At 46.4% G+C, this 22,369-nt stretch overlaps 1 pseudogene; it reads right to left on the bottom strand.

The window, feature by feature from the left end:
- Positions 1-287: 287 nt before the first annotated feature.
- Positions 288-22,092, bottom strand: LOC125092666 (uncharacterized; annotated as a pseudogene).
- Positions 22,093-22,369: the final 277 nt, after the last annotated feature.

Below are 22,369 nucleotides of genomic sequence, written 5' to 3' on the forward strand. Positions count from 1 at the left end.
TTGGGGGCACCCAGGAAGTAGCAGCATTGGGAAAAGGCTGGGATGAGTGGGGCGGCAGCAGCAGGTCAACGGGGAGGGAATCTGGAGGCACTAGAGCAGGGATGGGGGGACGACAGGTGGTAGCATTTCGGGGGTGTTTGGTGGGACAAGCAGGGCAAGAGCATCAGGTTAATAGCTGTGAGGCCAGGGCAGGGACTCTGCACAGCTGTGGCAGCAAGGGGACAGTATGCATGAATAAATGGCAGTGGGGGGCAGTGAGACAGCAGTGACTTGAGGAAGGCAGTGACTTAAGGAAGTGCAGTTGGATGGCAGCAGACGTGGAAGCAAAGCGGGGAGAGATTGGTCTGGATGTGGTTGGGAGGAACCAGCAGGGCAGCAGCTGTCTGGCAATGGCATAGCATGGCTTGGGGGCAGGGCGCGGCGGTGGAGATGGGCAGGAGCAGCAGGGTGACCATGGTAGCATTGGTGGTGTTGTTGGAAACACAGGCACCAGACCAGTAGAAGCACTGGAGAGTGGTGCAGCAGGGTGGCAGCGTCCTGGGGGTGCACAAGGGAGTGTTAGGGGCACTGAGGGTGAAAGAGCAGGGCATCAGTTGCAACACGCCAGGCAGCAGGGCAGCTATGGGGAGGGTTATCTGTTGTGGGACAAAGGGGCACTGCTGTGGAGTAGCAGGGTGGAGGGTGGCAGCGCTGGTCGCAGTGGCCTGTCAGCAATGGGGGGGGGGAGGGACAGCGGCGGGTGTGTGGGGCGCAGCAGGGAGGCACAGGGGGTGGCCATGGTATGGGATGTGGGGACCAGCCAGGCAGCAGAAGCACAGGTGGGGGGGCAGTGATTTGGTAGCAGCGCTATCAAAGGCTTTTTCTGCATATGTTGAGTTGGTCCTATGAGGCTGAGCCTTCGTTTTGTGAATGCAGCACATTAGTTTGATTTGTGTGACGATTTTTATGTCTATGTTCATCACAGATGCTAGTCTGTCATTTTCTTGGGGCACATTGGGAAGTTTCAATAAGGGCCACACTGGCCTCATAAAATGAGGTGGGGAGCATTCCTTCCTCTTGTTTTTCTGGACGTTTGAGAAGGATTCGTATTCATTTTTTTTCTGTGGACGATTCATAGAATTCACCGGTGAAACCATGGGGTCCTGGACTTTTGCTTGTTGGAAGTTTTTGATTTCTTATTTAATCTCCCTACTGGTCATTGGTCTGTTCAGAATTTCTGTTTCTTCAGGATTCAGTCTTGGCAGGTTGTATGTTTCTGGGAATGTATCCTTTTCTTTTGGATTATCCAGCTTGTTGGGGTGTAATTGTTCATAGGACTTTCTTATGAGCCTTTGCATATCTATGGTATCAGGGAACATCTCTTTCATTTCTAATGATGAGTCCTCTTTCTTTACTGTTAGCTTGAGTCTGGCTGAGACTCTGTCAGCTTTATTCTTTCCAAAGAAACAGCTCTTTGTTGACCTGTTGTTGTTCTTGTTTTTTTTTTTTATGTTTTTTTTTTTTTTATCTTACTGTTGTCTTTTTAGTCTGTATTTCACTTATTTAAGTTCTGATGTATTCCTTCCTTTGTTCTACTAACTTTGGGCTTCATTTGTTCTTTTTCTGTCTCCTTGAGGTATCAAGTTAGGTTGTTTATTTGAGATGTTTCTTGTTTCTTGAGTTAGGCCTGTATCACTATAAACTTCCTTCTTAAAACCACTTTTTTTTAAAAAAGTTAGCTCTAAGGGGTGCCTGTGTGACTCATTCTGTCAGGCATTGGACTTTGGCTCAGGTCATGAATTTAGGGTCCTGGGATTGAGTGCTGTGTCAGCTCTCTGGTCAGCACGGGGAACCACTTTTTCCCTCTTCTATTGCCTGCTGCTCCTTCCACTTTGCTCAGTCTCTCTCTCTCTCTACCTCTGTGTCAAATAAATAAATGACATCTTCAAAAAATTAAAGTGATCTCTATGCTCAGCGTGGGGTTGAAACTCAAAATTGCAAGATCAAGAGTCACAGTGCTCCACTGACTATTCGGGTGCCCCATTTTAGAACCCGTTTTACTGCATTCCATAAGTTTTGTTTGATTGTATTATTTTTTTCATTTGCCTCAAAGTATTTCCGTATTCCTATTTCTGTTTGCCCATGAACCCAATTGGTTGTTCAGTAGCATGTTGTTTAGTCTCTGTGTCTATGAATTTCCAGTTTTCTTCTTGTAATTGATTTCTAGGTCTATACCACTGTGGTTGAAAAGATTGTCAATTTGATTTCACTCATCATTTGGGAAAATTCTAGGCTTCTGGAGTTTATTGACTTGTCTTTTTTTTTTTTTTAAAGATTTTATTTATTTATTTGACAGAGAGAGATCACAAGTAGACGGAGAGGCAGGCAGAGAGAGAGAGAGAGAGGGAAGCAGGCTTCTTGCTGAGCAGAGAGCCTGATGTGGGACTCAATCCCCGGACCCTGAGATCATGACCTGAGCCGAAGGCAGCGGCTTAACCCACTGAGCCACCCAGGCGCCGCTATTGACTTGTCTTGTGGCCTCACATATGACCTATGGTGGAGAATGTTCTAGGTGCACTTGAGAGGAATGTATTCCATGTGCTGCTTTTGGATGGAGAGTTCTGTGTGTATCTGTCAAGTCCATCTAAATTACATCTTCTCTGAGGCTGTTTTTTCCTTTGTGATCTTCTGTCTGGATGGTGTGTCACTGAGAGAAGTGTGAGGTATTAAATTTCCCTATGGTATTGGTGCTGATTTCTTCTCTTAGCTTTGTGCATATATGTTCTACATATTTAGTTGCTCCACTGTTGTGTTGGTAAATATTTATAAATGTTGCATCGTCTTACGTCATTGATCCCATTATCAGTTTTTAGTGCCCTTCATTGGCTTTTCTTAGGGATTTTTTGGACTGGATTTGGAATTTTTCTTTTTCTCCTCCATTGGACTGAAAATCAGAGAATCATCTGTTAGCTCTGGTTTTCTTTTTTTTCCCTCTAAACACAATAAAGTTCTTCTCCCAGGACCATATCCTGACTGCAATAAGAGAATGTGTATAAAAGTGCTTTGTAGCCTAGGAGATACTGCCCAATTATGAAAATGGTTATGCAACCACCAAATGTCCAGGATAAGATTTTTTTTCTTCAGGATAAGATTTTTTAAGGCATATTTATTAATTGTAGAGACTGAAAGTGAGTGCATGCAAAAGCATATGCTAGAGAGGGGAGGGTCAGAAGGAGGGAGGGAATCCTCCAGCAGTGTCTCCACTGAGTGTGGAGTCTGGTGCAGGGCTCTCTCCCAGGAGCTTGAAATCTTGATTTGAGCCAAAGTCAAGAGTCAGCTGCTTAACTGACTGTGGCACCCAGGTACCCCCAGAATAAGATTTTTTAAAACATTTTTGAGGGCTTATTCTCATAGGTATTATTCTAAGTGACCTCTCTCATTCAATTCTAAAAACTACTCTTAAATTAAATATAGAAGCTATTCTAAAAGCAAATGCTCATAATATCCTCAGAGGTGGGGGAAAAGGTAGAAAAGAGGTTAAATAGGGGCACCAGGGTGGTTCCATCATTGAAGCTTCTGCCTTTGGCTAAAGACATAATCCCAGGTTCCTGGGATCGAACCCCAGGTCAGGCTCCCTGCTTAATGGGGAGTCTTCTTCTCTCTCTCCCTATGTCCCTCCCCCTGCTTATGTCCCCCCTCTCTCTATCTCTTAAATAAATAATTAAATTAAAAAGGTAAGTTACTTGCTCAGTGTCATAATAAATATTAGAACGAGATACAGTCCTGTGTGCATGACCCTGAAGAATGGGTTCTTTCATTTTTACATTTACCAAAAAAACACCTGGACCTCAAAATACCATCGATTAAATTAGTTTCCCCTTTCTCCATACATTGCATATAGGAAGATGCTACGATTCCAGGACCCTGGCTGGCTTGGTCAGTGAAGTGTGTGACTCTTGATCTCTGGGTTATGAGTTTGAGCCGTGTTGGGGGTACAGATTACTTAATTAGGAAAAAAAAAAAGATGTTATAGTTGAGCTTGTTTTCTTTTTTCCTTTGGACCCCTTCACCCATTTCTCCCACCTCCAACCCCAAACTTCTGCCACCCACCATCTGTTCTGTCTGTGAGCTCGTATTTTTGTTTTCATTTTCTTTCTTTTAAGGTTCTACATGTAAGTGATTTCTAGTATTTGTCTTTCTGTCTGACCTGTTTTACTTAGCATAATGCCTTCAAGGGCCACCGTGTTGTAAATCGAAAGATTTCATCCTTTATTATGGCTGAGTAGGATTCCACTGTGTTTACGGACCACAATTTCTTTATTCATTCATCCACTGATGGCATTTAGGTTGTTTTTTTTTATTTTCAATGCTGTAAATATTCCTGAAGTGTACACAGGTGAATATATCTTTGTGAGTTAGTGTTTTCATTCCCTTCAGATAAATTCTCACAAAGGGAATGGCTGGCACTTTTGGTTGCTCTATTTCTCCTTTTTTTGAGGATCTTCTGTACTGTTTTCCATTGTGGCTGCACACATTTATACTCCCAGTAATGGTGCACTAGAGTTTTCCTCTACTCCACATCTTCACAAAAATTTGCTATTACTGGGCGCCGGGGTGGCTCAGTGGGTTAAGCCGCTGCCTTCGGCTCAGGTCATGATCTCAGGGTCCTGGGATCGAGTCCCACATCGGGCTCTCTGCTCAGCAGAGAGCCTGCTTCCCTCTCTCTCTCTGCCTGCCTGTCTACTTGTGATCTCTGTCTGTCAGATAAATAAATAAAATATTTAAAATAAATTGCTATTACTTGTGTTTTTGATAAAGAGCCTTCTGAAAGGTGTGAAGTGGTGCCTCATTCTGGTTTGATTTGCATTTCCCTGATGATTAATGACGTTGAGCATCTTTTCATGTTCATGTAGACCATCTGTATATCTTCTTTAGGAAAATGTCTATTTGGATCTGCTCCTGTTACATTAGATTATTTGTGGAGTTTTTTTTTTGTTTGTTTTGGTGCTTTTATGAGTTTTGTTTTGTTTGTTTTGGTTTGCTGTTGAGCTGCATGAGTTCTTGTATTTTGAATATTAACCCCTTACTGGATATATAATTTACAAATGTTTTACCTTAGGTTACCATTTTATTTTGTTGCTGGTTTCCCTTGTTGTTTGGACATTTTATAGTTTGATGCAAGCTCACACTTTGCTTCTTTGTTTTTCCTTTGTTATCAGCTTAAAAGCACCACTACCAAGACCTATGTCAAGGACCTTTCCAAACCCTGTGTTTTCTGCTATAAGTTTTATAGTTCCAGGACTTATATTCAATTTTTTGACCCATTTTGAGTTAATTTTTGTGTATGGTGTAAGAGAATGGTGCAGTTTTGTTCTTTTGCATGTGGTTCTCCAGTGTTCCCAGCACCACTGATGAAAAAGACTGTTTTCCCCCCTTCTTTATTCTTGGCTTCTTTGTCATAATGTCCCGGATCATAGATAATTGTGTTTACTTCTGGACTCTCTCCTGTCTTCTGGTGATGTGTGTGTCTGTTGTTATGAAAATGCTAGATTTTTTTGATTACTCTAGCTTTGTCATTAGTCTGAAATGAGCAAGCATGATGCCTTTAGTGTAGTTCTTCTTTCTCTAGATTGCTCTGGTATTCACAGTATTTTGTGGCATCATACAAATTTTTAGAACCTTCCTTCTCTTTCTGTGAAAAATGTCCTTAGAATTTTAACAGGAATTGCAATGAAACTGTAGATGGTTTAGGGAAGTATGGACATTTTACCACTATTAGTTCTTCTCACCCAAGAACATACAGTGTCTTTCAGTTTCTGTGTGTTGCCTCAAGTTTATTTCCTTTCCATCTTGTAGTTTTCATTATACAAGATTTTACCTCTTGGTGAAGTTTATTCCTGGGTATTTCATTCTTTTTGAATGAACTTCAGGTGGGATGATCTTCCTAATTTTATCCTGATGATTCGTTATTAGCATATAGAAATTCACAGGTTTTGGGGTAGTCATATTGTATCCTGTCCCTTTACTGAATTTAGTCACACTTTGAACAACTTTTCACTGGCTTTTATGAGGTTTTCCTTATATTCGATATCATCTACAAATAGTGACCGTTTTACTTCTTTATTTCCAGTTTTGATGCCTTCTGATTATCTTCTTGCATAATTGTTCTTCCTTGGATTTTCAATATTGTGTTCAGCAAAAGTGGCAAGGAAAGATCGGCAATGTTCCTAACCTATGCGATCTTAGAGGAAATAGTAACAGCTAAAACTTCACTATGGAATGTGATGTAATCTGTGTGGTTGTCATATCCTTTTTTTCTTAAGACTTTTTTAATGTATTTTGCAGAGAGAGAGATCACAAGTAGGCAGAGAGAGGGGAAGCAGGCTCCCTTCTGAGCAGAGAGCCTGATGCGAGGCTTGATCCCAGGACCCTGGGATAATGACCTGAGCATAAGGCAGAGGCTTTAACCCACTGAGCCACCCAGGTGCCCCAGATATGGCCTTTTTGGTGTTGATGTATGTTCTGGTCTATGCACTTTGTTGAGAATTTTGATTACAAACTGATATTAAAGTTTGTCAAATGCTTCCATGCATCTCAAAATGATCACATCATTTGTATTCTTTATTTTGATAATGTGCTGTATCACTCTGATAGACGTGCACCTGTAAGCCATCATTGCATCCTGCAAGATCCTACTTGATCATAGTATACGATCCTCTCAGCATTTTGGAGAACTTGGGTTGCTAGTATTTTGTTAAACTTTTTTGCATCTATGGTCATCAGGATAATTGGACTATAAGATTATTTTCTTGGGGTGTCCTCCTTTATTCTTGTATTAGGGTAATTTTGGCCTCAGCAAATGAGTTTAGAAGCTTTCTCTTCTGTTTTTTGGAAAAGTGGGCAAATGACAGTTATGAATCCTTCCCTAAATGGTAGAAAGTACCACAAAAGGCATCTGGTTCTAGAACTTGTTTTTTTTGGGAGGTTTTAAATTGCTGATATGATGAGTACTGGTGTTTTATGTAAGTATTGCATCACTAAAGATGAAACTGTTTCCATGTCTTGGTGGTGGGATGGATGAAGTGGAATGAGAGTTATGGGGGCCCAGCACTCAGAGGTTCTATCTGCCACTGGGGCTGTGCCATTCCTCTCAGATACTGGCAGAGGATGAAGGACGTGGTGGAAACAGGGCAGAGTGGTGGTGGTGGGGTGGCAGGAATGTGGGGTCTGAGCGGGGTGATGAGACTGATGTGTGGGCCTCCTGTCCCACCCACAGGGTATGAGATTGCCTACTGCCTGGCCAACAGCAACTCCAGCACGTTCACCACAGTGGAGATGGGTGCCATGGTGAGGCGATTCATGGCCACTGAGCTGGCCCCAGAGTCAGCATACATCTTCAGGCTGATGACCAAGATGAGGCAGGGCTGGGAGAGCCCCTAGAGGCCACCATCATCACCACTGAGAAGTGAGGTAAGGGCAGAGGCCCAGGGACACTGTCCTGGTGACACAGGGAGGACGGCTGGGCCCAATTGGGAGCCACAATCTTGCTGGGTCCACAGCTTCCTGGGGCAGGGCTTACAAGGTAGTTGTCTACACAGCCCTATATTTACACAGGCAGGAATGTCCCTGGAAAGGAGGTTGTGTAACTGGATCAGGATGTCTCTGAGTCACCGCATTGGATGAAGGCTCCCTGAAGACAGGTGCTTTTTTTCTGATATTCAAAACCACATGACCAACTGAGCCAGGGGTTCCAAAACACGTTTCCTACCAAGCAGTTCTAGGGAGATGTGTCCTCATGGATGCCTCTTCTGTTCCAAGCACTGGTGAGGTGCTTATTGTTCATTGTCTTTGTTTCTCCTCACCAAATCCTGGGGGACAAAGTGCTGTGAGTTCCAGTTCTACAGAAGACATGGGGCATGGAAAGATTCAGTCATTTTCCAGGGAAACAGCTGTTGAGACAGTGATGTGTTCACCCTCCACAGACACCGGGCTCCCTGTATCCACAGCAATCTGTTGGGTTCCCATCTCAGTGAGCCCCATATGCCCTCCAGCCTCCTCCTGGGATCTGCCTCAGTGGGCTGCCTTCCCAGGGCCACCCCAACTGCTCTAGGCCCTTTTTATGCCACCCGACCTTGGAGGGACCATAGGGGTTCCAGCTTAGGTCTGAGTCAGGACAGAACAGGGGAGATCTGGAAAGCAGAGCAGCCACTGAACCCCCACTCTGAGGCTTCCAGGAACCTGGGTGGCTTTCAGTGCTGCATAGTGTTTGCCAGTTTCTGTGCTAGAACCAGCCCACATGCATAGTTCCCTTAGAGTTCTGGCTTCAGAATATGTGGCTCAGGGACTGCATCCCTGTTCTCTCCACATCCAGGGAGCAGGCTGTGCTTTGGCCCTGCTGAGGTCACAGGGTAGCACACGGGTAGAAGCTTGATGTGGCCTATCCCAGAAGTGGTGTTGAAGGGAACATATGGCTCATTTACCTCCTGTGCTCTTGAACAGAGAGCCCCATCCATGCCCCAGAGGTATCTCCCTGGACTTTGGAGCAAAATGAAAACAACAAAATGAAAGGATCCAGCATACATTGGGCTCATTTACCTGCAGAGTTACTCTTGGTCTGTGGCTTGCTTATCAATGTCAGAGCAGGGCTCTTTCTGGAGAACAGGTAGGCTGACAACCAGGCCTGCTGCCAGGTATCTGGAAATGATGCCACCTTGTGAGAAACACATTTAATCAATCACTACTTAAGTGTTATTTGTGCTGTTGTGCTGAATCCTCCTCTGACCCACCATGAGAGGCTGAGGGAAATGCAATGCCTGGAGTATAGATTGTGTTGGCCTCTCTATACATCTATCCCTAGGGGTTCTTCAGCCAGTGGGGAGGGGTTTGGGGAGACAAGTATTTGGGGCTGACATGCCTTGCTTCAGAGATGCCCCTTGAGGTTGAGCAGGAAGGCGGGGGCTACAGTCCTATCTGGCACCTGGGCCCATATTGGACACCATGGTGTTTGGGTTGAGGGGAGTACAGGGCCGGACAGCTGGAGTCTGTGGCTCCCCAACTACCTGTTGATGGCCTGCACCCAGGGCCCGGGGCTCCGTAGCAGATCCAGGGTCACAAGGCCCAGTCAGATGCTCATAGGAAAGTACTGGAGAAGGAAGGGAGGCAGGCAGGCCCAGGCAACTGAATCAGCCAGCCAGGTCACCAGGGGCCTCAAGCCGGGCTCTGCGCTCTGTGTCACATTGGAGGGTTGGCATGTCAGAGGGCAAAAAGCACACAGCATGAAGTCTGCCATCACCACAACCCTGAAGTAGATGGTGGTGTGGTGTGGAGCGCACTCTGGAACCTGGGTGTGGTGGGCGTGGCTCCTCATCCAGTCTCCTTTCAAATGCCTAGGTCAGCACCTGGGTGTTGGACAGAGGGCAGCTATCTAGGGTGTGGGAGTTCTTTCTGAGGAGGCTGGCAGTTGGAATGCTGCCCCGTTGCTGCGGTGGACAGTGGAGGTAGAGACTAAAATAGCCTGCTAAGCACTAAGTTTCAGGCTCTGTGCAGGGGGATTCTTGGAAGCGCCACAGAAGAAGGACCCCATCTGCATGTCCCTGCAGCTGTGTTCCCCCTGCACAAACCCTGGGTGGGTGCAAAGAGAGAGAAAGGGTTAGAAGGAGTATATTTGCTCCTTCCACCCCTTTGCGGGTTATCTTCTTCCAAAGAAATCCATCGAGAAAATGGCACACAGAGGCCGAGCGGCCTGTAGGACACCAGGAGAGGGTGTGCTGTGCAACCGGAGGAGAAAGGGCTAGACCTGCATGACCATGGTGGATGCAAAGGGGGCACTGAACAGGTTTGTGGGCCTTGGGCAAGGTGTTGAGCTGTGGGGCTTCACCATCATCCAGGAAGCCTCTATAAACACTGTTGCAAGTCCTATACAACCCCTCTGGTTTTCTCCTTGGGAGAAAATTCTAGAAGGAGAACCCTTAGCTCAGAATACATGAGCGTGTTTGGCTTGGAGATATGGAAACTCATGGACCCGCCATGCCCTAGGGACCGGGATGCAGGTCTTGTGGCCTCTCTGCTTCCATGTTGACATCTTGCCTTCTATGTTTGGTGAAAATATATCTCATTAAGCATGTGTCCACAGGCCTTTCATCCCTAATCTGCCATTAAATGCCTGTGACTGTACACGGTGATGTGTCTCGTGGGGTATTAATGTCCAATCATGAAAATCCTCAAACTCAAGTGGGTATGGATTTGCAGAACTCATGGAAAAGTTGCGTTGAAGCTGAACAAGAATTAATAAGTGGGGACTGAGTGAGTTGAGGAACATGAGTCTACCTTTGTGACTCTTGTTTGAATCATTGCTGGTTCTTTAATGTTTCTTCTTCCAGATTGAGGGAAACTGTATCTGAAAATATCCATGATCTACAGAAATGTGATGAAATATTTGTGTGAACAAATGGGAGCATTTAACTTCTCTCCCTCCCTGAACCCCCCATCACTCAGAAACTCTCAGGGAGAATTCGTTCTTCCAAGGTACTTAGGATTATTGGTGTAAGTTCAGCACAAGTGCCTTTTTCTTGTAACAGGACACAGTTGGGAACCAAGGGGTTGAGTGAAATGTCCAGTTTGAGAGTAACGTGTATAGACTCAGATAATGACCAGACAATTTTCAGTAATTAAGAGCCATTTTGTGGAGTCCCTTGGCCATAGCGTCTTGACACCTTGATGAGACAGTGCCCAGGAGCCCTGCCGGATGAGTAGGGAATGTTATTTGTTGGCAGGTATATGAAAGTCAGGATATTTGGGGGACCTCGAGAAGAGGAATCCACCCAAATTGACAGGTATTGCAGTCAAGTCTGATTGAGTATTGCGCTTGGCTTTGGCCTGGACACACTACTGAAAGTTCACTCTAGAGATTCCTCATGAAAAGTTCCAGCACAGCTGGGTTTCAAAATCTGTATGGAATGGTCTGTCATAATGCCTGCCAGGATTAGTTAGAATAGATGCTAAAAACCAAGTGAGATTGCGGCTGCCTTCTTGCATGTAAGAAACCATTCTAAATCCGATGAACTGAAATCCATCACCCATGTGGACTGGCACCTGCTGCCACCACCGCCAAGCGTTTCTGTACCTCACAATGGGTCCTGTGAAGTTCTGAATCTATTTAGTTCACAATCAGGTTTGGGGACCTCACTTTGGAGGCTGGCTGTTTCCTGATTGGGAAAATCCTATAAAAACTATACGCCAAATCATCCCAGAATCCTCTAGAAGCTGGTTTTTGTAGGGCTTGCCCTTTGGGTCAGTAGCATACTCTCCAGTTAGGAATGAAACAACTTCAGTCTCCAAGGTATAAGTTATATTCATATTGGTGGTGATTTGTTGTTAGTTTTCTTATTTCTTTTTTTGAGTTCCAGGATCTATGAGAGGCATGTCTTAGAAAGGAAAGACTGGAGGCTCATTTCAGCCAAATAGAGCTGTGAAAAAAGAAAGGAAGCAAGACTAACAGAGTCACTCATGTAGAGTAGAAAAGACATTGAGGAGGTAGAGTATATGCTCATTTCCTATGGGAGTTCTGTGTCATTGAAGTTATGGGGTAGATAAATGAGAACCATGTCAAAGGTGAAAGACGATTCAAGGAGAAGTAAGCATTCCTAGGATGGTCATGCAAAATGCAGTTGAAATACGGTTTCTGCAGATGTTCTATTTTGATTCTGGGATGAGCAGGAACTTTATTTAGACTCTCATCATTAGTTGCAAATGGCGATTGACCTAAGGTCCACCTCCTGACCCACATCCTCCTGCTTAGGTATGGCATAGATGTCATGGAACTCTCGGTAGCCAATTGACCATGTATGTATTATTTGAAGGTCTGCCAGCAGCAATGATAAGTCTTTCACAAATTTCGGGATCCAATGGTTTTGGCCTCTTTGAGCTCGTGCTCTCTCCTGGTAGGGAGGAGCATGCTTTCAGTTTCATGTGACATTGTGTCTTCCCAAGTTTGGGTACTGAGACCTCAACCAAATGCTCTCCCTGTTTTTACAGGTGGTGCTTCGAGGCTCAGGTGACTTGGCCTCATTGGCAGCAACCAATAAGTCTGGCCTCTGTCTCTTCAGTGCAGATTCAAGTGCAAGACGTACAGAAGTATGACTCCTGTCATCTCCCTGCTGGTTGTGCATCGCAGTAGTAAGTAGTATTGGTTCTGAACCTTCTGCCTGGGTTGAGGTTCAGGCTTTGACTTGGGTGTCTTATGTGCTGGCTTCTGTCTTCCTTCCAGAGGAAAAGATACCCTCTTCTTGTTGATCAAATTCGAGATGAAACCTTAACCAGAATATCTAGAGTTTGTTGCTTGGGGAAAATTACTTAGTGGCACATATGGAGATGGTTCTGCAAGTCCCTGCCCCACAAAGAACTTCTGAATTACAGGTTACCTCTGGTAGCATAATCCTGAGTATTTCAGGTTTACCTTTTAAATAGACCTTCTCTCTATGATCGACTTTCTGTCCACACTTGCTTTATTAGTCCATTCATCTAGAGCAAAGAATATTGGGCATCTTTACAAATGGATGTCTGAATGGGCTTCCATGCACTTTTTTTCTCTCTCTCTCTCTTTTTTTTTTGGGGGGGGGCGAGTTGGAGTTGCAGAGGATAAGAGAGACCCTTAAGCAGGCTCCACAAGACTTGCATAGCATGACAAGTGGCTCAGTCCCATAACCCTGACATCATAACCTGAGCCAAAACAAGAATTGGTCCCTTAACTGAAAAAAAAAAAAAAAAAAAAAAAAAAAAAAAAAAAAAAAAAAAAAAAAAAACAAAAAACAAAAAACAAAAAAAAACATTCAGACATTCCTGGACATGCTTTGTCTGCAGACAAGGGAAAGTAAATACCCCATAGTGTTCTAATATCTTCCATATCGGGGAGTATTTCCGTGTCTGCAGTGGTCTTACACCATCTCAGTCCCAGAGCTACATAGCTGTTCTTGGTGGTGGAGAAAACCACTTGGTTCCCAAGTTCTCATAGATGGGGAGAAAGCCCTCACTGCCTGATGCTGAACTGTAGACGTTTTCCTGCCCTGGTACTGACATTTCTTCCAGAAGAGTACCTTTGTAAAAGATGAAATTAATTTGTCAGCCCCCGGGTGGTGCAGTTGGGTAAGCATCTGCCCTTGGCTGAGGCCAGGATCCCTGGATCCTGGGGTGTCAAGCCCTGCATTGGGTACCCTTCTCAATGTGAAGCCTGCTTCCTCTCCCTCTTCCCTGCTGCCCAACCGACTGTTCTTGCTCCCTCTCTAGCTCTCTTGCTCTCAAACAAGTAAAGAAAATAGATATATTTCTAAGTATCTAATTAATTTGTAAATCCTTTCCAAATTATGAGGACAATATTCGTAGAATGAAGGACACATGAGAGGTAGATCACAAACCATGTGTTTGTTGAGTCTTGTTGCCATTCATCCTTGCAATCTACATTCATCTTTAGATTAATGTTTTCGTGAACATATGTCAATCACATTGTGTTCTAAGATTCTGAGTTAACCCTCCAATTGATGTTCTCATGGATGACAGGCAGTGTATTTATGTTTCAAACTTCCTACCAAGAGACAGTACCTGTGTCAATTATGAGAGCTAGTAAAGGAAAGTCCCTGTTCTTAACTTGGCACAGTGTGCACGGTTGTGGGACACTGCCTGTTCAGTGATACTGGCCTTTATGCAAGTACTGATGGATGGGGGCATATTTGCTTTATTTCTAGCTATTGGTTACTGAAATACTGCATTTAGCATCCCTCAGAAAGTGATGCAATTTTATATGTTTGCAGTGAAAAATTGTCAGTGTCTGAGTTTGTATCTCAATTTCACCCTAAGAAATTCCTTGGTAGGTATTTGTCCAGTGATCCTCTATTGTGAGTATCAGGGGAAGAAGTTCGCCCCATTGTGGTGAGGATCAGTGTTTCCTCGGTGTGAGGGTGTCATTGCTAGCTATGGAAGAAGAGATAACTGAGCACATTCCTTTCATCATCACACCGAGAGGATTTTCTTCTGTGGGAATCCTCCCAGGTCCTTCACATGTTGGCTCCATGAGTAATGGGATTCCCACATGGATTTCATTGGCATTCAGCAGCAGTGATGATGCAGGGGGTCCCCGGAGGTCCCTGCACCTTCGCTCCCAAGTGAGGGATGACGCACACTCTGAGATGGTAGTGGGAGCTCAGCCCAGAGCCCCAGCTGAAGCTTCTCCCACCAAGATACAGCACTAGTGGTTCTCCCCGTGTGAGTTCTCTGATGTTGAGAAAGGGACCACTTCTGGCAGAAGGCTCTGCCTCAGTGATTGGAGACACAGGCTTTGTACTGTGTGATTTCTGTGGTGGTGAGAAAGGTGGGCGCTCTGAGTAAAGGTGGGGCCCCAGTGATGACAGACACAGGTTTCTCTGCTCTGAGTTGTCTGGTATCTCCAAATATGAGAACTGTTTCTAATGGCTCTTCCACATTGACTGCATTTATTGGAGTTCCTTCCAGTGGGGATCCTCAGATGTTGGCTAATGGTGTGGCTCTAGTAAATGCTTTCCCTTGAATATGGCATTCGACCACTTTCTGTCTGTGGGAACGTGCCCATGGCCTCGAAGAGATGCATGTTGCTGCGAGCTTTTGCACAGCAATCCCACCACATGGCCTCTACCCCATGTGAGGTCCTGGGAGTGAATAAGAGCAGAACCCTCTGAATGAAGGGGCTCCCACCTTTCTACCATCCCTATGATGCCACTCCAGTGGTTTTGCTGTGTACAGAAGTGAGCAATGCCCTCGAATTGTTTCCCCCATGCTTATCATGTCTACTTTCCTCAGAAGGATGAGTTCTGTCATGTCTCCCGAAGTTAGAGCCCTGACCAAAGGGTCTTCCACACTGGGCAGATGTGTGTGGTGAAATCCAGGATGAATGAGCTCTGATGTCATTTGCACCAGGGACACATGGCTGAAGGCTCTTCCACATTGTCTGTAAATACAAGGTTCCTCTTTCCAGGACATAACACACATGGTGTGAGGTGAGGTACATGAGAAATCTTCCTCCTGTGCCCTAGCATTGGCCGGGTTCTGTGCAGTGTGAACCCTCTGATAATGGCCAGAACAGGAGGGGCTGTGGAAGGATTGCTCACTCATGTTCCTCCCTTCCTGATGCAACCTACGAATTCCAGCCCCTTCCTTCAGGAATCATCTCTGTGTCAACCTCTTCATGCCACTTGTAGTCGGGTGCAATGTTACTTTCCAGAATTCAGATGATCTTTTTACATGGTAGCATGACAGCCACATCACCTGCTGATTAAATTTTAGATATTTAATTTTCAAAGACTATACTGGTGAGTCGTGTTGAAGCCAGTGACTTTTACAGACACTCATGCCATGGCTTGACTTGAGGCACCTTTCAGCCGATAAATGAAACTATTCAGATTTCTGTGGGGATGGCCCGTATGCTGAATGTCTTAGAAGACAGGAGTTTGTGGTGGATGCTTAGCTTTTCCCATGTCCAGCTGTAGTGTGGAAGGCCAGGGTCCATTACCATGAAGCTTCCCCTTGACTTGCAGAATAACAGACCTTTGAGATGCACCCATATGGGTATCACTTCATCCTTTATAATAGGGAATATATTGCCTTGAGCTCTTGGGGGTTCTACACAGAGAATGAGACAGGAAACAGTACATGAAAATGTACTGAAGTACTGTATGGGGACTAACATAACATAACCAAAGAAAGAAAGAGGGGGAAGGAGGAAGGAATACAAAGAACAAAAAGATAATGAAGGGAAGGAAGGAAGGAAGCAAGGGAGGGAGGGTTTGAAAAAAGGGAGAAGAGAAACTGGTAGAGAGGCATTAGGGGAAAGAAAAATTTTGAAAGTTGTGAGACAAACATCTGAGAGTTAAGATTTGAGCTTGATGACAAAGGAAAGAATTGGAGTCATGTACTAAGGAGCAGAAACCTGTTATAGATATTGGTGATTAGAACCTATTGACCAGATAAACAGGTGAGGAAAAGAAAGTGAGGATGGACTGCTGGGGAGATTAAGATGGGCAAACTCAACAAAATTGAGGAAAGAAAGAGGTACCACGTGATGGTTTCAGTCCAAGAATCACAGAAGTGTCCTGTCCTCTGAGGACACAGAATGTGCAGTGGGTTAGGTGGATGGAGACAGAAGAGCTGACAGAAATGGGACCATGTTGCAGGGTTATTTCCATAGGAGCCTTACAAGAGACAGGACTGATATAGGAAAGACATTAGAGTTCAAGGCGGATGGATGGTCAAGTGAGAAGACTTGAGATAGCTTTGTTGGCAAAGCGTGATTTTTATTAAAGCACAGGGATACGACCCTTGGGTAGAAAGGGTTGCTATGCTGGGGTCATGACAGGAGGCTGACTCTCTAGGATGGCATTGGGGGCGGTCAGGCAAAAGAGAGGTTTTGCAAGAATGTTGCAGTAGGACAGAGGACACACAGGATACAGGAGGCTTTGCTCTTGTCAAGTGAAGGTGGTTTTTCTAAGATGGCATTAATAGAAAGATGGTTGGAAGCTTCCTGGAGGAATGTTACCTTCCTCTTCTCACAAGTCCTTATCAAGGGACTGCAGGTTTGAATAGAAATTCCGTTTTATTGACATTTCCTTCGGCCTCAGCCTCCCTGAGTGTTATGAAGGGGAGGGGTGATGTAAGGGTTTCAGGGACCAGAGTTACAAATCTCTGGAAGTTAGCTAGCCTCTTGTTAAGCAAGCCTCTTCCTGGAGAATCACAAGGACTTTTATAAACTGAGGGAGACTCCGGTCTTGCAGGGATTTTATCTCTATTTGTGGGGTATCTGTCTTTTCCTTCCCTTGGTTTTAGGGAACTCAGAGTGCCTGAGGAATGTCATCCATATCACATTTTGGGGGTCAGTGTGTCATGCCAGCTCCTGCTTTATGCTCGGCTAGCCTTCTCCTCCCTCCTCCTGTGCCCCTGAGCAGTTTATACTCTTCTGTTGTTAAGGTTGTTGAAGGAGGATGATCTCATCTTCTGTAACCTCTTCCTGCTGAATAGAAGTATAAAATTATCCCTACCTGTGGGTCATAGCTGGTGAGCTAGGGGACCTCTCTATGTCAGAGTTGTGAAATGAAGAGGCTGCTGAGTGCAGTGAAGAGCGTGTGAATGGATCTTCCTGAGTGGAAAGGACCATCTGTCCTCTGAAATTTAGTGCAGTGAAGGGTTCCTGGCACCACCTGCAGAGATGGGGTGGGGGTGGGGGGGAACAACACAGCAGGGTTAGAAGAAGAAAGAGAAGGAGAATCCCCATGAAGAGTCCTTTGATAGTAGGTGAGAACCCTCCCCCAGGCCAAGAGTTGAGCCAGTCCTTAAAGAGAGGGATCCTTGGAAGTGCGGATTTGAGCAGTGGTGTCTGTTAGGAAAGCAGAAATCTCTTTGTGATAGTGGGGAACGTACCCACAGCATTCTGTCTTTAGATTGGCACAAGCTCCACCTTGTGCAGCAGTTACAACATCTAAAGCCTTTGTGTTTTGTAGAACTGCTTTATGCATTGAGATCATTCCCATATTTCATTGAGAAATCCTGTTCTGGGTGACATGTAGGACCTTGACTGTGTACTCAGTAAGGATTTTCCCATGCCAAAAGACATCCTCCAGTCCCAAAGAGGGACAAAGATGGATGCTAGGTGGCCATGTCAACGAAATCGAGCACACGTGCACCATTGCTTGAAATGGGGAAGGTCGGCTGGGTCGGTGATGGTTTTAATAATGCACCCATGCATCTAGGCCCACCCTAAGTGTCCGGTGGCCTCTGGAGCTTGGGCACAGGTTAGAGCTTCATGGCCATGGTGTCCCAGCTAGGGACCCTTATCTCATCCTGAGTCTCTTTGAACTGCAGTCAAGCTTTCAAGGGCTACTCAGGTTTGGAGGGCCATTCTTGGAATGGGCAGTCATTTCAGGCCCATGTTGGGTTGGTGGGTTATGGTTTGGGAAGAAGAACCTTTTCTCTAAATTGTTTCATGGGTATAGAGGACAAGGAAGGCCTGTTGGAGTCAGGATAAATACTTGTAAGATTTTTGCCAATTACAGCCAACAGGTGGGCACTAATATCTCTGCTTTGAGGGCAGACATGTTTTCTGTCAGGCTTTGTCCTCAGCAGTCTGAGTTTGACTAATGACAACATACCTGGGTTTTTTATCCCTTTTCCTTGAAACTGTTGCCATTGCTAACCCATCTGTCCTGTGCATTTTCGTAGTGGCATCTTAAGTCTGGTTGACTTAAGAACTTTTCAACAGTTATGAGCCATGGGCGTAGAGTGGTCAGGTCCAGGCCTAAGGGTTGCTGTGTTTAAAGTTGGGCTGGTTTCAGGTGTTAGTTCGGGCGTATCTCGAAGCATAAGCTGGTACTTGATAAATTGGCCTCCCAGCATCATTTGGTGGCCTTTGTTCTCTGTGACGCTCTGGAGCTGATGCCAAGTCCTTAGTGTCAGGTGTCATCCCCATATGAATTGGGAGGTTCCTTTTCCCAGGAGGGCAGTTGGAAGCTTAGCTAAAACCTTTGTTTGCCATTTTACCTGAATGGTGTGGGCTTCTTGGATCAGTAGGACTGTGAGGGAAGAAACCATTCCAAGGAGCCCTTTTTATTTGAGATCTCGCCTGAATATCCTCATTAGTAGGAGTCGCTGGTAAGTTGCTTGTCCAGGAAATAATAGACTCCCGAAGTGCACCCTCCGCCCCAGTTACAGAGAGAGTGGGGTCCCTCATTGTCTCCATAGGTCCCCAGAGAACACTTTGGAGTAGTGAATGTTCTCTGGCTTTGAGGGAATGAGTTCCTCATGCCAGCCCCATCCAATTGGTCAAGGTGCTAGTTAAGTTCTACAGTCTGGAGGAATCAATCACATGTTCCAGTTGTTGAATTAACCCTAAACTCATGCTGTCCTGCTCTTATCCCCACAGAATAAGAAGCAAGTGGATTGCCTATCCATGAGCTAAAGTGGAAATGTTTCTGAAGATAATCTCAAGTTGTCTAGCTTAGGTAAACAACACATATGGAAAGGTCACCAATGTTAGAGTAGAACGTCTACAAAGGTGGGTTCCTGAACCCTAATTTTCCTCTTCAAAAGAACGCTCCTTTCCAGAGACAGCCAACCCGGAGCTCATGTCCTTGTAAAGCAAGTCCCACTTTAACCCACGTGACCAAATTATTGACTTAAGCTCAGCAAGCCTAGTGATCAATCATGGTGATCGCTTAGAATCTGCATCACTGGGACTTTTCCGAGTAATGTCTAATCATTGTCTCTCTAGGCCAGAGGCCAAGGAAAGTGCTTGCCATCAGATCTGCTTGTGATACCTGTGGATTTGGGCAGTTTCCTCTTCCTAAGCTACCCGATATATCCTGAGGTCCCTACACCTGCCAGGAAGTGACAATTTTTATGCTCCTGGCGAGGCGGAGGGGAAGTCTGGAAGCAAGGGGTCAGACCAACATTCCCAAGGGGCTTGATGGCTGCAGGTTTCCTGAAAGTCCGCCTTAGTTACTTAAAGCCCTTTGGTCCCATCTGAGTCTCCGTCTAGCTCTCTGCATAGGACAGACCCATTCAAGGCTTGGTCAAATCACCCATGTTTCCAATGTTCTAATCTCCAATAAGAGATTCTTATTGAATATAAGGAGATGTTGAGGGTTGCCATGGGAGAAGAAATGCTTCCTGAGACCTTTAGACTTGGAGGGCTCAGGTAGAGCAAAATGTGCAATGCTTTAACTTGCTTCCAAAGGAATGTTGGCCATTGCCGCTATGAACATTGGGGTACAAATGGCCCTTCTTTTCACTACCTCTGTATCTTTGGGGTAAATACCCAGTAGTGCAATTGCAGGGTAATAGGGAAGCGCTATTTTTAATTTCTTAAGGAATCTCCACACTGTTCTCCAAATTGGCTTCACCAACTTGCATTCCCACCAAAGGAATGTTGGATCCCATTTCTCTATGCCCTAGATGTCTAGCATTGCCATCTTCAAGGCTAAAGCTTTCCCTGAAGTAAAGCGTGGTGCTTGGGGTCACAGTTCCTCTGTCATGGTGTCTTGGTGCTCCAGAGGTCAAGCTCAGATTAGGGACAGCTCTCCTCCCTACACCTGTTGCTGCTAAGAAAACACACAGGCAGAGGGGGGCCTGTTTTTTGGGGCCACAGCCAGTGTTGAGCCCAGCATTGCCACGGTCCTGTGCATGGAATTGACAGGGGCATTTCACGGGTGGCACTCTAGGGGAATACAGCTAGGGTGGCTGCTGCCCTTCAAGTCAATTCCAGGGTGGATAATGGTCCCTGGAATTCCCGCTTCTTCCTGCATCTATCATGTTCTGCATGGTTGCTGGGGACTGGAGAGACAGCAGGAGGAGGACCAGCCCCTGCAGCAGACAGGGGAAAAGACAGGAAGTATACTGTGCCCCCCATTCCCAGGTGGGCCCGGTCTCACCAGACTGTGGAATGTTGTAGGCCTTGATTGTTTCCTCCTGCTCCAAGTGTCAGTCATCAGCAGGGCCTGGGCAGCAAACTCTGGGTGTGGTGGCCAACTCAGGGGGTCCTCTTGTCTCATCCTCGGTGTTCCAGTCCCATCTTCTGGTGGGCTGCACAGAAGTCTTGTCTTTGTTTGGCCTGCAGAGGTTAGGTGCAAGAGAGCCGTTCCTGCAGGTGTGTTTCCTTGTGTTTTCACACCAAGTCTTCCTTTGGGCCCAAATCAAAGCCACAAGTGGGGCCCCAGGGCCATCCTGACTCCCTTTGTCTGAGCCCTTCTAGAGACTCTGATGCCTCGGGGTCATAGGCAGACTGTCCTGTGGTGCAGCTGTGGAGACAGCAGTTGGAGTGGTATGAGATAGCAAGTGGCGTGTGCCTTGGGGCAGGTCTTACCGGAGGGATGTGGGGTTTTGTGGGACGTATCTTCTGATGTGTTGAGGTAGAGGTTTCCCTGCAGGACCCATGTGTGACATGAAGAAAGGGAAGTTTCCCATGGGCCCCTTCCAGCTGAATGAAGGCTACACTCCCAGGGTCACTCAGGCCCCTGCCCTGACCATCCTCCTCCATGACTGCTGGGTCCTCCTCCTGTTGGGCTGTCCCTTCTCCAGCCTCTCTGAGAGCCCTCGACATTCCCTTCTCTGTGGGTGGTGCTTTTGCCCACATGAGTGTTGCAGGTGGCATGGCAGAGAAGGCATGCTCCTGACTCGCATGGCAACGGAGGTGGCACAGTCCCCATGCTGTGGGCAGGTGGTGGGCGAGGTGGGAGCAGACTGGGTGGCCTTTGCCTGATGAGTCTACCCTGTGGATTGAGGGATTGAGAAGGGTCTCTAGAGTATCAAGCTCCCATAGCAAAATTGTGCCATGAGGGGACCCGCTACCTGCCACGTTGTGTCTTGGAGGCTCGGGGGACTGGAGGTGTTGGTCAGGTCCTACAGGAGTGGCCAGCATACATGACTCAGCTGGAGACCAGGCCTACTCCATGCCCACAGGGATGCAGCGCTGGGAGGGTTGAGCTGTTCTGCTTCTATGAGCCCGGGGACCTGTCTTGTGTGCTCATTTCTCAGGTGCTGAAGTGGGAGATGAGGCAACCCCACCACAGTCTTTTCCCAACTACTGTTGTTCGGGAGCAAGCCATCAGCTGACTTTTGCAGGGTGGGAGGTGAAGGCTTGGGTCGTGCAGAGTGAGGGGCTCAATGGGGGTGTGGAGCCCTTTTCCAGAAGAGCACAGTGCATGGGCTGCCTGGAGTGCAGTCCCTCCAGGCAGCCAGTGCCCTCCCTCCAAGATCAGCAGCTCATGGATGACACTGCCCAACCACAACAGGGAGTTGCACGGATCAGGTGGAAGTTCCCCGTGGGATGTTCTCAGGCTTCCTACTGCCTGCAGGGACTGTGACCTTCCTCTCATCCTCTCTTTGTGGACAGAGGCTAGGGCATCACCCCGGGTTTTGTGTGGTTTCCTGAGGTGCCCACAACAAAGTCAGGGAAACGAGGGAGAGCATGTGTCCTTGTTTGCCCCTTTTCCTGCCCAATTCACCCGGTTCCAAAGTCCTTCTCTTCTTCTGCTTCCCTTGTTGTTTCTGTCAAGTCCATAGAAGGGAAGCTTCTTGAGAGCTGAAAGCAAGAGCAGAACGGGGCATGAGCACAGACTCCCAGGCAGTGGAGAACCAAGTGGGGACACCCAGGCTTAGCCACTCTTCCTGAGGCCCCTCCAACAGCGTGATCTGTGCTCTGCTGGCTCCCAGCCCTACTCCCTGGTCTGCAGTCCAGGGCTGCTTCCCAGACTCAGTGGTGAGGGGTCAGGGTGATGCTAGGAAAGGGCTGAGGAGGGCTGCATATGGATTTCATGAAGCAGTTCAGATGAAAAGCCTGAGTGCCTGCCTGAGACATGGCCTCCAGGGTGGGTGTCATCAAAAC

This window comes from Lutra lutra, unplaced genomic scaffold, assembly GCF_902655055.1.
Source record: "Lutra lutra unplaced genomic scaffold, mLutLut1.2, whole genome shotgun sequence".
Lineage (NCBI taxonomy): Eukaryota > Metazoa > Chordata > Mammalia > Carnivora > Mustelidae > Lutra > Lutra lutra.